Consider the following 17,045-nt stretch of genomic DNA (forward strand, 5'->3'; position numbering starts at 1 on the left):
GGCTGGGGAACGGAGAAGCGGGAAGAAGCGGGCAGAAGAGAAGTGGGAGAGAAGCTTGTAGCAAGGTCCTGAATAAACCGCATTGAGAAGAATCCCGGGTCACGTCTTCCTTGCTGGTTGAGGTGGTTGTGACAGCTGGCAGCCCATACGAGGAATTCAGAACTCTCTGTGGTCAGGGTGGTGCACCGGTAAGTTCCCAGGAAAAGGGGGAATCTGTGACAAGAACAGGGGTAAGTTCCCAGGTGCAGTGGGAATTCGCGATTAAAGCGGGCATAATACGGGTCTCTTCTGTAGATAAAAGAGAGAGTGGAAACCCGGGAAGAAATAAAATACAGGCCTAAATGGAAAGTAGCAAAAAATAAAATTTTTAATAACTAAGGTGGGCGCCGTGATGTCACATTCAATTTTTCTGGCCCTGGAAGAGCTACTACACTCAAAAGGACTAAAGTTAAAGAAGGGTACTTTACACAGGTTCCTTGAAGAATGCAACATTGTAGCTCCTTGGTTCATAGTGTCGGGGAGCCTTACAATAGCCTCATGGGATAAATTAGGGAGGGATTTGGACTTTGCCTATGAACAGGGCACATTAAAGGCAGGAGTCCGCCCCATTTGGAGATTGATTAGTGGCTGCCTGGAGGATCAGAGCTGCTGTGAGATTATAGAAAATGGACAGTCAGCACTGGAGCAGTTACAGGAGGAGAGGTCAGAGAAGGCGATCAGTGAAAAGGGAGACAGTGAACAGGGCAAAAGGGGGTGACTATACCCAGATCTGTCCCAGCTAAAATCAGAAAGAGGGAGTTCCAGCGAGTTAGAGGAGGAAGAAGTGAGAGCACTTATTCAACAGATGAAAAGGAGCCGTATAAAACAAGGGGAACGTAAGCTAAGCCAACCTGCACTTAATGAGGACATAGAAAGACCCCTTTAGCTCCTCCTCCATATCAACATGGAGCCAATGGGCACACGTTTTGCCCGGACACTTGGCGAACTGCTCCAGCAGAACTCGCCTAGCCAGTTTTTCAAGAAAATAATCAAGAGAGATTCCATGAGCCTCTAGAATTTAAAGTGATTAAGTCCCTGGCTGAGTCTGTTCGGACATATGAGCTTACAGCCTCTGTTACTGTGGCTCAAGTGGAAGCTATAAAGAGATACTGCATGACCCCCTCTGATTGGACAAGCCTAGCATGGGCATGTTTGAGTCCAGGCCAATACTTGGATTGGAGGGCATTTATGCTGGAATTTTGTAATGAACAGGCAGCCATCATTCAAGCAAACGGACATCAGGCTTGGGACAGAGACATGCTCTTAGGACAAGGTCGCTTTGCTAATGCTCAGATAGGATATCCCCCTGAAGTGTATCAAGAGATAAATGATCTTTGCATTAAGGCATGGAAATCACTACCAAATAAGGGCGTAGTTAGCGGCAATCTCACCAAGATCCTGCAGGGGGCTACTGAGCCTTTTTCAGATTTTGTGGCCAGAATGGTGGAAGCAGCAGGCAGCATTTTGGGGGATCCTGACATGGCTATGCCTCTTATAAAACAATTAGTCTATGAGCAATGCACCAAAGAATGCAAAGCCGCCATTACCCCGTATAAACATAGAGGGTTGGAGGAATGGATGAAAGTGTTCAGGGAGCTGGAAGGACCTCTAACTAATGCAGGCCTTGCTGCCTCAGTACTCCAGTATTCAAATAGGCGGGGAGGGGGGGAGGAAACTCTGGAGTGACATCTGGAGTATGTTTTAAGTGTGGTAAGGCTGGTCATTTTAAGAGAGATTTCCCAGAGAGAAAAGGAATGGGAAGGACTGGAGGAGTTACAACGGGTAAACCGCCAGGGCTGTGCCCCAGATGTAAGAAAGAAAAGCATTGGGCCAATGAATGTAGATTGTCAAACATGTTAACGGCCAGTCCTTGGGCCCCATCATGCAGCCAATAAACAGGCAGAGGGGCCCCCGTCTCCAGGGCCCGCACATGTATGGGGCAATGGAGAGCCCAAATGAGGAAATTCCGCAAGAAGGATGGCCTACCCTGTGGCATCCCAAGAACCTCGGAGAGCCACTACAGGCTCGGTGGGATTGGACCTGCGCGCTACCACCAGACTCGTACTGACCCCGCAAATGGGCGTTCAGTTAATAGAGTCAGATTTTCAAGGTCCTCTAGAATGGGGCACAGTGGGGTTATGACTTGGCCAGTCTTCCTTTACTCTTAGAGGGCTTAAAATTCACCCAGGAGTTATTGACCCAGATTATACAGGTATAGTTAAAATCATGGTAGAAGCTCCAAAAGTTATTGTAGCAATTTTCCCTGGAGACAGAATTGCCCAATTGTTACTCCTGCCTAGCCTACATGAAAAATTTCCTGCCATACAGTCTGAGAGAGGTAAAAAGGGTTTTGGCTCCTCCAGAATTGAGTCAGTGTACCTAGCCCTGGATTTAGACCAGAGACCTACGCTTGAGATGGAGATTGAAGGAAAAAGGATTATAGGACTGTTAGACACAGGGGCATATCGTAGCATTATTGCCAAAAGGATTGGCCAAGAGGGTGGCCATTACAGGCCTCAGAACAAACCCTGAGAGGGTTGGGCTATGCCAAAGCCCCTGACATAAGTGCAAGACCCCTCAACTGGAAGGATGGTGAGGGACACTCTGGAAACATCCAGCCTTATGTTTTAGAATTGCCTGTCTCCCTGTGGGGTCGAAATTTACTAAAACAGATGGGGTTTTGCCTTAGTAATGAATATTCTCCTACCTCAAAGGAAATGATGTTACAAATGGGCTACTGCCCAGGGCAAGGACTGGGAAAAAACTTGCAAGGCTGTAAAGAGCCTATTGATGTCCACCAAAAACTTGATAGACATGGGCTGGGTTTTTCATAGGGGCCTCTGAGAATCAAGTTCCCATTACCTGGAAGACGGAGGAACAGGTATGGGTAGCTCAGTGGCCTCTATCCTCCGAAAAGCTTTTCGCCGCTCATAAACTGGTAGAAGAACAGGTAGCCCTGGGCCATGTGAGACCCTCAGTTTCACCATGGAATACTCCAATATTTGTAATAAAGAAAAAGTCAGGTAAATGGCGATTACTTCATGATTTGTGTGCCATAAACGCACAGATGCAAATTATGGGCCCTGTACAAAGAGGGTTACCTTTGCTTTCCGCACTCTCTGCCCATTGGCCTATTATGGTAATAGATATAAAAGATTGTTTCTTTTCTATCCCCTTGCATTCTGCTGATTTTGAGCGTTTTGCCTTTACTGTGCCCTCTTGTAACCATGAGGAACCTGACCAAAGATATGAGTGGGTCGTGCTGCCTCAGGGTATGGCCAACAGGCCCACTATGTGTCAGCTGTTTGTCGGCAGGGCTGTAGCTCCTGTGAAAGAACGGCATCCTAAAATCAGGGTGGTCCATTATATGGATGACATTTTGATAGCTCATAAGGAAGAAGCTGGGTTACAAAAGGCCTATGCAGAATTGGTTTTTGCCTTAAGGGAACAGGGTCTTTATCCAGCACCAGAAAAAATACAAACAGGCAGAGTGTTGGAGTACCTGGGAGCTAAGATACATCCCAGGTGGATCATGCCCCAAAAATTGACCCTGAGAAAAGATAACTTAAAGACTTTAAATGATTTTCAAAAATTGTTGGGGGATATTAATTGGATAAGGGGGTATTTGAAATTGCCAAATTATGAATTGAAACCCTTATTTGATATGATAAAAGGAGATATAGATTTAAACTCCCCACGAGACCTGACTGAGAGCGCCTGATTTGCTCTCAAAAGGGTGGAGGAGGCTTTAAGTGCCACCTGTTTAAACAGGCTACAAGATGCCCAACCCTTTGATTTATGCATTCTTCCCACTGAGATCCAACCAACTAGGGTACTTTGGCAAGAGGGGCCGTTGATGTGGTTACACTCTCATGTTTCCCCCGGAAAGGCGCTGGAGTATTACCCTGAAGCGGTAGCGGGCTTAGCTCTGCAAGGAGTTCAACAGAGTTTGCAATTTTTTGGAATTTATCCACACTCCATCATTGTTCCCTACAATGCCTACCAAGTTCAGACTTTATGTGCCACTATTGATAATTGGTCCATTTTGAGATGCATGTTTCCAGGAGATATTGATAATCATTTGCCCAAAGACCCCTTACTGAGATTTGTAAAGGAACATCCAGTGATTTTTCCAAAGGTAACTGCCCAAAAGCCTATTGGAGGGGCTATAACTATTTTTACGGATGGTTCCAAAACGGGATGCGGGGTATACGTAGCAGGTAACCAAGACCCCGTGCAGCATCAATTTGTCCCTGGTAACCCACAGATTGTTGAGTTGATGATTGTAATTGAAGTATTTAAAGCTTTCCCCTGTCCCTTTAATTTAATATCAGATTCAGCCTATGTAATAAATGTTTTAAAGATATTGGAAGCGGTTGGTACAATAAAGGCTACCAGTTCTGTTCTAGCTCCCTTTACCTTGCTACAATCCCTTATATGGCAACGCAAGGAACCCTTTTTTCCAATGTATATTCGAGCACATACGGAACTCCCAGGACCACTGACAAAGGGTAATGCCCTGGCTGATGCACACACTCGTGCTGAGTGGGCGCTCCATGCTTCTTCTGTTGACTTAGCAAAAGATTTTCATGCCAAATTTCATGTAAACACCAGGACTTTACAAAGCCGCTTTTCCCTTTCTAGAGCGGATGCATGTCAACTGGTAAAGGAGTGTCCCCGATGTATTATTTACCATAAGCCCCCTACGTTTGGAGTTAATCCACGTGGTTCAAGACCCTTACAAGTATGGCAAATGGATTTAACTCATGTACCAGAATTTGGCCGCTTAAAATATCTACATGTTTCTGTTGACACCTTTTCGGGTGTTATACTTGCCACCCCCCTGTCAGGGGAAAAGCTGCTGATGTAATATCTCACTGCCTGGAAGCGTGGGCGGCCTGGGGAATGCCAAACAGCTAAAAACTGATAATGGTCCGGCCTATACTGGGCAGCGCTTTGTTTCCTTTTGCACTCAAATGGGTGTTACCCTGGTGCATGGACTGCCCTATAACCCTCAAGGACAAGGAATTGTGGAAAGAGCTCATCGTACTATCAAGGAAATGTTAATAAAACAAAAAGAGGGAGCTGGACCCCTGATGGCCACAGCAAGACAAAGAATAGCCATGACACTTTTCACCCTAAATTTGTTGAATTTGGATAACGCTGGTCGTTCAGCGGCGGATAGGCATAACTGTTCCACTCCTTCGGCCTTAGGATAGGCTTTGTGGAAGGATATGCTCACAGGCCTCTGGAATGGGCCTGACCCTGTGCTGGTATGGGCACGAGGATCTGTTTGTGTTTTTCCTCAGAATCGTTAGGATCCAGTGTGGGTGCCTGAACGACTTGTGCAGCGAGTCCAAGATGAAAGGAACATGGAAGAAACAAAAGATTGCGTTGCTGATCATAGAGCTCCTGATGATCCAACAGGGGCAGACGGTAGCGAGATGGGGGATACTGTCTGCATTCCTGAGGCCCATGCCCATGAGACATGACGCCTCTCTTTTCCCTAGACTTTTCACTACAAATAAGACTCTTAACCTTCCCTTTTACCCAGAGGATAAACAAATAGCAGGGATAGGTGAAGCTAGAAATATTAGCTAGATGGGCACGCTATGCTTTTGCTTAAATGATATAACCCTTAATGGTAGTTGCATGGCCTTGACTTGTTCCCCAGCCATGGGAATCCGGGATCAACTGAGGTTTGGGCAAATGCTACTGGATTTGTTGGTACTGTCTTAGGCAGATATTATGAAAGCTTAAAGTTAAGTACTGACCCGTGGATTGTAAAACAACCTAAATGGGCCCCTTTTTGCTTGCCTGACCGTATGGGGGAGGCTTGGCCTTGGACAGGTTGTCAATTACGACGCGTTGTTTGGGCTGATGAGTCTGAGTGTTTTTCATTCTCCGCTAATGTTTTGTCCAATGCTAGTGTACAATTCTGGGCTGGAATTAATCCTTTTGATAATTGGCTGTTATATGGTCTTAATGGAAGTTGCTTGCAGGCCGAACCTATAGTTGTGCTGCAAGGAGGTCACTTTTTTATAGCAAAAATGACTTGCAATTTGACTAATACTGCCCGTACTTTGGGTGCCAATTGTCATTTCAGTAAGAATTATATGGTAATTAGCTATCAGCCTACATCGGTGTGTGTGGTTTCCCCTTTTGTGTTTTTGTAATTAACAACACCTCTGTATGCTCAGATGATGTATGTGCTTGCACTAATGAAACCTGCTATTATGCTACCTGCTGGAGTTCTCAGTATCCGTTAGCTATAGTTGCACGCATCCCACGTTGGGTGCCTGTGCCAGTAGATGCTTCTCAAGCTGTAACCTTGTTTAGGCATAAGAGAGATTTTGGCATCACTGCAGCCATTGTAACTGCTATAGCTGTGGCTGCTGCGGGTGCAACGGCTGCCACTGTCGCCATGTCACATACTGTGCAGACGGCTCAGACTTTAAATAACTTGTCGGCTACTACAGCCAGAGCTCTGGATTTACAACAAGCGGCCAATGCACAATTAAAAGGAGGACTGATGCTGTTAAATCAAAGGGTTGACCTTGTGTAGGAGGAGGTTGATATCCTGTGGCAGTTGGCTCAGCTGGGATGTGTTAAAAAATATGAAGGGCTTTGGATTACTGCTATTCAGTATTATAACTATACCCAAACAGCAAATTTGTGTAAACAACTGTCAAGTTATCTTTTAGGCAACTGGACGGGGGAATTCAACCAATTGATGTTGCAGCTACGATCGGCCATTGTCGCTGTAAACTCTACCCAGATGGATGATGCCCTGTTACAAGATGTTTCCTCCTGGATTTTGACAGCTGTGGATCATTTGAAGGAGTGGGCGGGAATGGGATCCCTTATTGGTATCCTGGCATTGGTGATCTTTCTGTGCCTGCGGTGCATATGCCAGATTAGGAGCTCACAGCGCAGGGGTATGGCTATGGTGGTCCAGGCCTTCACTGCCATTGAGGCTGGACAGTCCCCCTACGAGTGGCTTGCCACGTTAAAGGAATAGCACAGGGTGCGAGGCAAACGCACTGCACTTGGGAATCACTCCCTGGCGTGAGCCCAAGAAGAGCATGTTGGGTTGCAAGTGGGTTGATGCCCAAGATCCCACCTCTGCAAAAAAGGCATCGGACAGGCCTGATCATCACTGGGGAAGGTGCCCCTCAGGCAAAGACCAGTGCAAGGTCCTCTCATTAAGGTTTTAGACACAGGCCCAACCTCTACTCTTACCTGTTGCTTAATAAAACATAAAAGGGGGAGCTCTGGAGAGCTGCGGAAGCCCCGACCAAAGACAGCATGGCCATAAGGCAAGGCCGCAAAAGCAACATTGTAGCTCGTTGGTTCATGGGGCGGCTATGACCAAAGATGTCACTGGCTCCTGCCTTCTGTCTTCCCAGTGACGAGTGCTCTCTGTAAAAACAACTCCTTATATGGCTATGACTTGGCTCCTAGTTTGCTTCTATGTTTGCGACCCTATCGGTATATGCCACGTGGCGCTTCAGGATTGGCCATCCAGGAGGTTTATAACCGCACCGCGGGGGCAGGGGGACAGAGAAGCGGGAAGAAGCTGGCAGAAGCGAAGTGGGAGAGAAGCTTGTAGCAAGGTCCTGAATAAACCACATTGAGAAGAATCCCGGGTCGCATCTTCCTTGTTGGTGGAGGTGGTCGCGACAAAAAGGAAACACTGAAGTGGAATTACCATATAGCAAAGTATGCTTACATTTCAATGATTTGACAATTCCTACCGTTAAAATATGCATTCAATACTGAAATGGATGATTTTGACAAAGTCACAAATATCTGCAGGTGTTGTTGACCTCAGCAAGTAATTAAATATTGTTATCTGTACAATTACATGGTAATTCATATACATTCGTATTAAATTGGCTAGAAGTAATCAAGAAAATGAAAAAGAGGAACACTGATTGCACTCACCATATACTAATTCATTTCAACTGCAATGCAGGCAATGAGAAACACTTTAAAATCATGGGTACATTCCCAAATGGATTAGCACATGAATCCAGTTACATTTATTTATAATATTTATAAAATAATCTTAAATGCATTTCTCTAGTTTGGAAATGTTTAGCAACAATATTCATGGAAAGATTGAAAGTTACCTGAGAATTGAAAATGTCACTGATGAGTATCCTCAAGTCATGATGTGCTCTGAAGTCCTCATAGATTGATGAAAAGTTGCTCATTGCCAAGCAAGAAAATGAAGAATAATCATGATATGCTGTCTTTCCCAACAATTTGCAAGGGAGTTGTCTATATGATACATGCTCATAAGGCTTACATGGTTTCTATGATATAGTTCTACTTAGAATCTGTATACCAATAACAAAACTGAAAATACTATATTTATTTTTGTATTATTATTCATGTTTTTTGTTGTGAAAATACTGTACAAAGGGGTTACAATTACATGAGCAAAATAATGAATACATTTCTTATCAAGCATTGTTACCTCCTCCTTTTTGCCCCTTACCAAACCTTCTTTCTTATCACCACCCAATCCCGCCCCACCAAAGTTGTAAAGTTCATTTTGCAACACAGAATCTTGTATATTTCATTGTTGCTATCGGTCCACCTATATCCCTATTTAAAGAATTTTTTCCCCTTCCCCTCCACAAATTATACCAACAGAAAATACAGTGAAAATAGAAATTATATCGTAGGGGGTGGGACACACAAAGCAACAAAAAAAATTATCTTGTAAATATGTTAGAAACAACACAAAGAAAGAAAAACCATTTAAGTCCTTGTCTTGGGGTTCATTTCGCCAAGCATCAATTTATCTGAACTTTTCTGCTGGTCATAGACATATACTAGTTATTGAAAATAAGGGAAAGTATGGGACCACTGTTTCCTTGGGCCTGACTTACTTCACTTAATATAAATCCCCCAACAAATCCTCAAAGAAACAACTGCACAATAAATATGTGGGCTAATGACTTACATAGAAATTTATCTGAAGATACAAGAAAGATGGCCAATAGACACATGAAGAAATGCTCAAACTCTTCTTGCCATAAAAGAAATACAAATCAAAACAACACTGAGATACCATCTCACTCCAGTAAAAATGGCTATAATCAAGAACGCTAACAAGAGATGCTTCAGGGAATGTAGACATAAGAAAACCCTACTTCATTGTTGGTGGGAGTGGAAACTTGTTCAACAAGTTTGGAAAGTAGTATGGAGTTCCTCAAAAGGCTCCACATTGAGCTCCCCTATGACACAGCAATATTGCTTTTGGGCATTTACCCAAATGATCACAAACAAGACCATACTAAAGCTGCCAGCACAACTACGTTTATTACACCATTATTGATCATAGTTAAGATATAGAACCAACCCAGATGATGCGCAGTAGATGAGTGAATTAAGAAAATGTAGTATATATACCCAATGGAATTATATGCCTCCTTCAGAAAGAATGGAAAGGCTTGGAAAAATTTATATTTCCTTAAGGTGATCATGTTCACGTGCATATTTTGTCATTCAATGCAATTATTTTAACATTTATATGGAAAAACACTGAATAACGTAATGTGAAATACACACTAATTCTTTTTAAAATTTTTTTTGTTTTGTTTTTTTACAGAAAAATAGTGTACAGAGGGGTTGCAGTTAAATTAGTAAAGTATAAGTACATTTACTGGAGTATTGTTACTTCCTCCTTTGTGTTTCCCCTACCAAACCATCTTTCTCCACCTCCCTTATTTTTCCCTCCCCTCACCAAGTTTTTTTTTTGGGGGGGGTCCGGTCATGGGGCCTGAACTCTGGGCCTGGGTGCTGTCCCTCAGCTCTTCAGCTCAAGGCTAGCGCTCTACCACTTGAGCCACAACGCCACTTCCAGCTTTTTTCTTTTTGCTTATGTGGTGCTGAGGAATCGAACCCAGGGCCTCGAGCATGCAAGGCAAGTGCTCTGCCACTGAGCCACCTTCCCAGGCCCCCCTCACCAAGTTTTAAATTTATTTTCAAACAGTGTCTTGTATAATTCATTGTTACAATGGGCCAAACTGTATCCTTGTTTCAGTATTTTGTTATAACGCTTTCCCGCCCCAAACAAGGTGCAGGGCACCAATGTCAAATACAGTGAAAACAGTTTATACCATGGGGAAAGAACATACAAGAGAAATAAAAAAAAAATCACAGTGTATTTTAGATACGTTGAAAACAATAGTAAGAAAGAAAACAGTATTTGGCCCTGTGTTGGGGTATATTTCACTTAACATCAACTTATCTGGTTATATATGCATAGATTTTCATCTTCTCTACTTGTCCATGACTCATATTAATTATTGCAAATAAGGAAAATCATGGGACATATATTTTTTTGCACCTGGCTTACTGCACTTAATATAATTTTTTTTGCAAGTTTTTGCATTCTTTATGATTCTTTACAATGTAGGCATAGAATTCATATATATATATGTAAATATATATATATATGAATATACATATTCTTATACATGTACATATATGTGCAATAGAATAAAATGCCTTTCACTAATTTAATATGAACCATATTTCTGTAATTTTATTAAAATAAAGTATTGATCAGAGAAATGCACAAAATATATCTACATGTGCTTATGTATGCACACTCCATCTTCAGCATAAATTGAGGGAATAGATTTTTAAACTGTTGAGGATTTTAAAATGAAGGAATATATCATTATACCTTCTCAAAAATAGAAATTGTTGAAACAAGAAGGTCAAGGGTATTAAATTTACTTTTTATGTTTAAAATCTTCTGGTGATAAATAATGAATCTCACCCCATATATATTGTTTTTCTTAAATTTCGGAGTGCAAATTGAATTCAATAAATTGTTTGTAGTTAGGAAGGAAGTAGTTTATTTTGAATAGTATGCTATATAACCAGTGTACATGGTTTGTTTATTTTTGGTTCGCATAGTTCTGAAAATTTACTCATATTTTGAATGTCAAGCCCATATCCGGCCATTTAAAAAATCTTAGCATGCTTTTTCCCTGGCCTAAGAGAAATTACTTCAGAGTTTCTTACAGATTATTAGAAGGAAAAATGTAGACATAGTGACGGATATTGAATGTCATAAAATAGTAATTATGTCCAGCCTGGAGTAAAAGTAATTCCTTACCAAATAAATTTTCTTCAAAAAGGGAATGCTATTGGGAAATACGTTTCATTAGATATAAAATTGACTATAGAATATAAAATTGACTGTAGAATATTTGTCTAACCTTATAACAAAGAGATAAATGACAGCACAATTTTACAGTAAATTTGTTCTTGAAATGCATTGTTGACAAATGAAAAACACGGCCTTCTAAAATAATCTTACTTCCATGAATGTATCCAGTTCAATTCAAAAGAAGAATTTCCCGCCGGGCGCCGGTGGCTCACGCCTGTAATCCTAGCTACTCAGGAAGCTGAGATCTGAGGATCGCGGTTCAAAGCCAGCCCGGGCAGGAGAGACCGTGAGACTCCTATCTCCAATAAACCACCAGAAAACCGGAAGTGGTGCTGTAGCTCAAGTGGTAGAGCGCTCGCCTTGAGCTGGAGAGCTGAGGGACAGCGTCCAGGCCCAGAGTTCAAGCCCCACGACCCACAAAAAAAAAAAAAAAAAAAAAAAAGAAGAATTTCCCACATTATCTGCAGAAATTTTATTACCATGGTTATTCGTTTTAGCTCTATATCTCTGAAAATTTCCATTTTCCTGAATCATTGATATATGGGTTTCCTCTTCAGGAGGAAGCAACAGGAAATATGGATAGAAGTATTTAATGCAAATATCTTTGGAAATGATGTAAAATTTCTACGGTATTGTTTCAACATCTGAGGGTGCCTCCTCCCACAATTTTATATTTGACTTTCATTCCAGGGACACAAAATTCCTACTGCTAAATATAATAGCCTTTGAAGCACATTTTAGGAAGATATTCCTTCCCAAAGTATTTATTACAGAATAGTATTCTTATATAATCAGTAGAGTTGAAGTATTTCACTAAAAAAAAGGAAGTTTGCCATGTGAGAATATTGCTCACGTTTCTGATGTGTTAAAATATGAGGGTTTCTAATTATGGGAATATTTGAGCAACAGGATTAATCTTCATTTGTAATTTCAAATGTTAATTGGATTGATACAGACATATTTGAAAAAAAATTCAACATTAATTTGTAAATGATGGCTTGAAATCTGGAGAAATAGCTTAAACTGTTTCATTTCTATTCATGTTTGTCTGTAAAGAGTAAAGAACTATGTCCACGTGTCTGTATATGGACTCCAAACTTATCGACTTCACAAACTTATCCAATTTACATTTTTGAGAATTAAAAAGTGGGTATTTATGAATTCATCAATAAAGTCAATCTTATTATCAAGGTGATGTTCAGAGGGATTAGATTTTCTTATGTAAGGCAGTAAGTACTTTACTGGTCATATGTTCCTACCCATTCTTCATTTTCCTCCAATAATACTTGTATTTCAATGTATCTTCTCCCACATGGTATAAAGTTTTCTTCGAACAGGTTGTTTTCTGAGGCTTGTTGTTGGATTGATTTTCAAATACAGTGACAACATTGGATACGACATAGGAAACTAATATATAAAGCAAATGAAAAAATAGCTTCACATAGTACGTTTAGAAAAACAGCAATACATTTCAAAGGAAGATGAGGGAGGAGAAGCTAGGGGCTAAGATCTGAGTTGAAACCAGTGAAAGGTCCAAGGATAGACCTAGTGGTGTCATCATAGTACAGTTTAGTCAGAGAGAAAAAACTTAGAAAGCTTGGTGAATGAGACAGATTCAATAACATTCAGGTGTCCAGAGCCGGAGCTGCCATATCAACAGAGAGAGCCTGGGATAAAATCCAAAACCATGTGCAAGCAGATTCTATTCACCACCACCATGAACTGACAAGGAGTTGTAATCTTCCTGCTGATCACAGACCATAGCAGACTGTGGAGGGCCCGGAAACAAAGGGAAAAGTGTGAGTACCACATTGGGAGTAGGACACAAAACACAAGATTAATCTTAATAATATTTAAAGACCACACAAGACATCTTAACTCCTTATAGAACAGTGGTGGGAAGGTAGCCCTTCTCAATCACTAGAGTAGATATTAACAAAGACCAGGCCAGAGGAGCTAGCACATAATTCTGGATGTGTAAGAGGTCAATAGAAGCCATTCAAAAGGTCAAAGGAAACTGATATGTGAGGCTTAACTCTACTCCCGGGGAAAGTTGCCATTCCCAGGCAAAGGCCTCACAAATAAGTAAGTTCCAGGAAAAATTAAATATAAGAGAAATCATCCAATACAGGTCTTTCTCCTTTCCCTCCTGTCCTGCAAATCTTATTCCTATTATCAAGAATCAAGAAAACTGAGATTTAGAGCTTCTTTACCGATTCAGCTCAATCTGTTACCAATAATGCTAAACAACAACAAAAAATAGAGGGTTCAAGACCAAGATATGGCTGACACTGGAGGTGTTTTATTTTTTGGTGATCAACCTTACTGGGCTAATCAGCACTTGATTCTGTCTTTATTGTGTAAAGCCAGGAGTAATAGCATTATTTCGTTAGCAACATTTGAATTACTACGTCAAGACAAAGTATTGGCTTCTAAAGAGACAAAAAAAAATCATCTCAAGTTATATTTGTATCTATATTTGACACCTGAATTGGGCATATGTTTGATGCACTGTTTGGAAAATTTGAAAAACAAACTGACATGAGATTTCCTGATTCTAATGATGCACTTTTATCTTTTTTTATATTAGGAAGTAGAAATAATTTGAGATTTTCAGGTTCATGGATTTTGTTTTTTATCCAAAATATCTCCATTACAATTAATCTTAAAATTGGACATTACATTAAAGTTGTGTCATGTTACATTCCCAAGAAGGATCAGAGTACATCTAATCCAGTCACAATGATGTAGATGTAACCTTTCAACTGAAAGGGCAACTTTAGAGGATACATTTGATATTCAAAGAACAATCTGGAAATATTTGATTTTGATGGTTGATTCAGAAATGATCCTGGTTTATTTATAAAGTTGGTTCAAGTTGCAATAAAATGAGAGAAGAACCAATATATTTGTTATTGCAAAGATATATATGTACATATATACATAAGTATGTATGTATGTATATATACATATGCATATATATATACATACATACATACATACATATATAGAGAGAGGTAGGGAGGGGTTACACTTACATAGCAAGGAAATGATTCCATTTTCTATCAAGCATTGTTAACCCTCCGTGTTTATCCCCTATCATCCCCCTCCAATCTTTCCCTCTTCCCCCACTCCACAAAGTTGTAAAAATCATTTTCAAGTTAGCGTCTTGTACATCTCATTGTTACATTGCTCCTCCTATATCCTTATTTCAGCGTTTCTTTATTTCTCTTCTGTCCCCAAATTAGAGCAGTGCTTCTTCAATCAATCAATTTGTGTGCTAAGTTTGGTGAATTGATACTTAGAATTGTAATATCTTCCAGAAGGAGAAATGCCTTAATAAATATTTAGTGATTTTCTTTATCTCTTTTGGATAATTTTAATTTGAAAACCATTTTATTGGATACTAGGATCTCAACTTCATCCTGTTTATGTGGACTATTTTCTTGGTGGATTTTATTCCATCCTTTCACTTTCAGAATGGTTGTTCCTGTCATGAAATTCATCATCTTGGGACAGTGCTATCAGGATTCTTCCTATGCTTCTTGGATTTTCTGTGGGATGTTTCTTGCCATTTATTGTTCCATTGTGGTTTCCTGTGTTTAATACATACTTAATTAACTTTTATAGAGATGGTTTAATGGAGATATATTGTTTAAATGTTATTTCTTGGGGTAGGTTTTTATTTGACCCATCATTAAGAAAAAGAGGTTTTCTAAGTACAGTATACTTGGTGGGAAGTTGTTTGTCTTTATAGTGGCATATATCATTCCAGGCTCTTCTTTTTTAATGATCTCTGCTGAGAAATCTGAAGTTAGTATTATGATTGTTGACCCATTAAAGGTGATTGATCATTTCTCCTTGATGGCTTTAAGGATCCTTTCCTTGCTCTGAATTGATCCTGTGCAGAATATTATGTGACAGTGGAAAGGATGCAAAATTGGATCACCATATGGAACTCAATCAATGTAATACATCACATAAAGAAGAACAAAGATAAGAACCACAAGATTACCTCCAAAGATGCAGAAACAGAATTTGGCATGTCCAACTCCCCTTTTTGAAGAAAGCAATGGAGAAACTATCCAGGGAACATTTCTCAATTCAAAAAAAGGTTGTTTATAACAAACCTAAAGCAAGCATTACACTTAATGGTGTAAAGTTAATGCCATTTCCTCTAAACTCTGGAAGAAGAAAGGAATGTCCACTTTCTCCATTCCTCTTCTATATCGCATTAGAAGTTCTTGCTAGAGCAATTTGACAAGATGCAAATATAAAGGGAAGATGAAATAAAATTCTCCCTCTTTGCAGATGAAATGATCTTGTATTTAAAGCACCCACTGACTCCACTCCCAAGTTACTGTAGCTAAGTAGAATCTTTGGTAAAGTAGCAAATTTTCCCTCAAAAATCAATGGCTTTCTTTCATGTCAATAATGAAAACAGCAGAGCTGAAATCAGGAAACAACTCTGCTTGTAATAGCCACAGAAAAAGTAAAATATCTAGGAATTAAAGAGATGAAGGATCCTTATGATGAAAAGTTTCAAATCTGAAAAAGGAAATTAAAGGAGAACTAAGGAAATGGAAACCCTTCCCATGCTCCTGGATTTGAAATATTAACATCGTGAAAATGACAATAATTCCAAAGACTATCTACAACTTCAATGCCTATTCATTCCAACCTCATTCTAACATCGTGAAAATGACAATAATTCCAAAGACTATCTACAACTTCAATGCATATTCATTCCAACCTCATTCTTCAATGGAATAGAACCCATCCAAAAATGCATGTAGAAGAAGAAAAGATCCCAAGTCTCAAAAATAATCTTTACCAGAAAAAACAGCACTGGAGGAATTATAATACCAGACTCCCAACTCTATGACAAGTCTGTCAAAACAGAAGAGTTTAATACTGCCACAAGAACAGATTTGAAGATGAATGAAATGGAACCGAAGAAACAGAAATGAAATCACAAAAGTATAGCCACCAAATCTTCGATAAGGGAGCCAAAACCATCAACTAGAAGATAGACATTCTCTTCAGTCAATATTGATTGAAAATTGTATAAACATTGTAGAAAACTAAAATTAGATCCTAATCTATCACCTTGCACCTGAATCAACTACGAATGGAACAGGAAAGGATGGGTGGGAAGAGTGTGGGAGATGGAGAAGGGAGGGACTGTGAGACACCTTGCACCTGAATCAACTACGAATGGAACAATGACCTCCAAGGTAAAGCACTACCTTTGAAAACACGATAGGAAAGAACAAGAGAAACACCAGCTCCTTGACACAGTCTAAAATATTCTTAATATAGACCCAGAAACACAACATATAAAAGAGAAGTTTGACTAATGACATTGCACCTAACTCTAGAGCTTCTGCATGGCCAAGGACATACCTAGCAAGGTCAATGGATAATCCAAAAATTAGGAGAACAACTTTAGTAGTAGCTACAAACCAAACAACGGCCTCGTATCTAAATTATACTTAGAACTCAAAAGATTAATTCCTCCAAAAACAAATCCTCAAAAAAACAATCAGACCATCAGCAAGTGTACTAAGACTTAAAAAGGAACTACTCTGAACATGAAGTAAGAATGTCCAATAGATACAGGAAGAAATACTGAACTTTGCTGGCATAAAAAAAAAACTGGCAAATCAAAATAATATTGAGATTCCACCTCACCACATTAGAATGTCTTGACCAAAAAAATTAATAACAGTTTTGGAAGAGAATGTGGCCATTATTGGTGACAGTGTAAACTGATTCAACCACTCTGGAAGGCAATATGCACATT

The sequence above is a fragment of the Dipodomys merriami genome, unplaced genomic scaffold (assembly GCF_024711535.1).
Source record: "Dipodomys merriami isolate MVZ:Mamm:240054 unplaced genomic scaffold, mDipMer1.0.p SCAF_18, whole genome shotgun sequence".
NCBI classification, from domain to species: Eukaryota; Metazoa; Chordata; class Mammalia; order Rodentia; family Heteromyidae; genus Dipodomys; species Dipodomys merriami.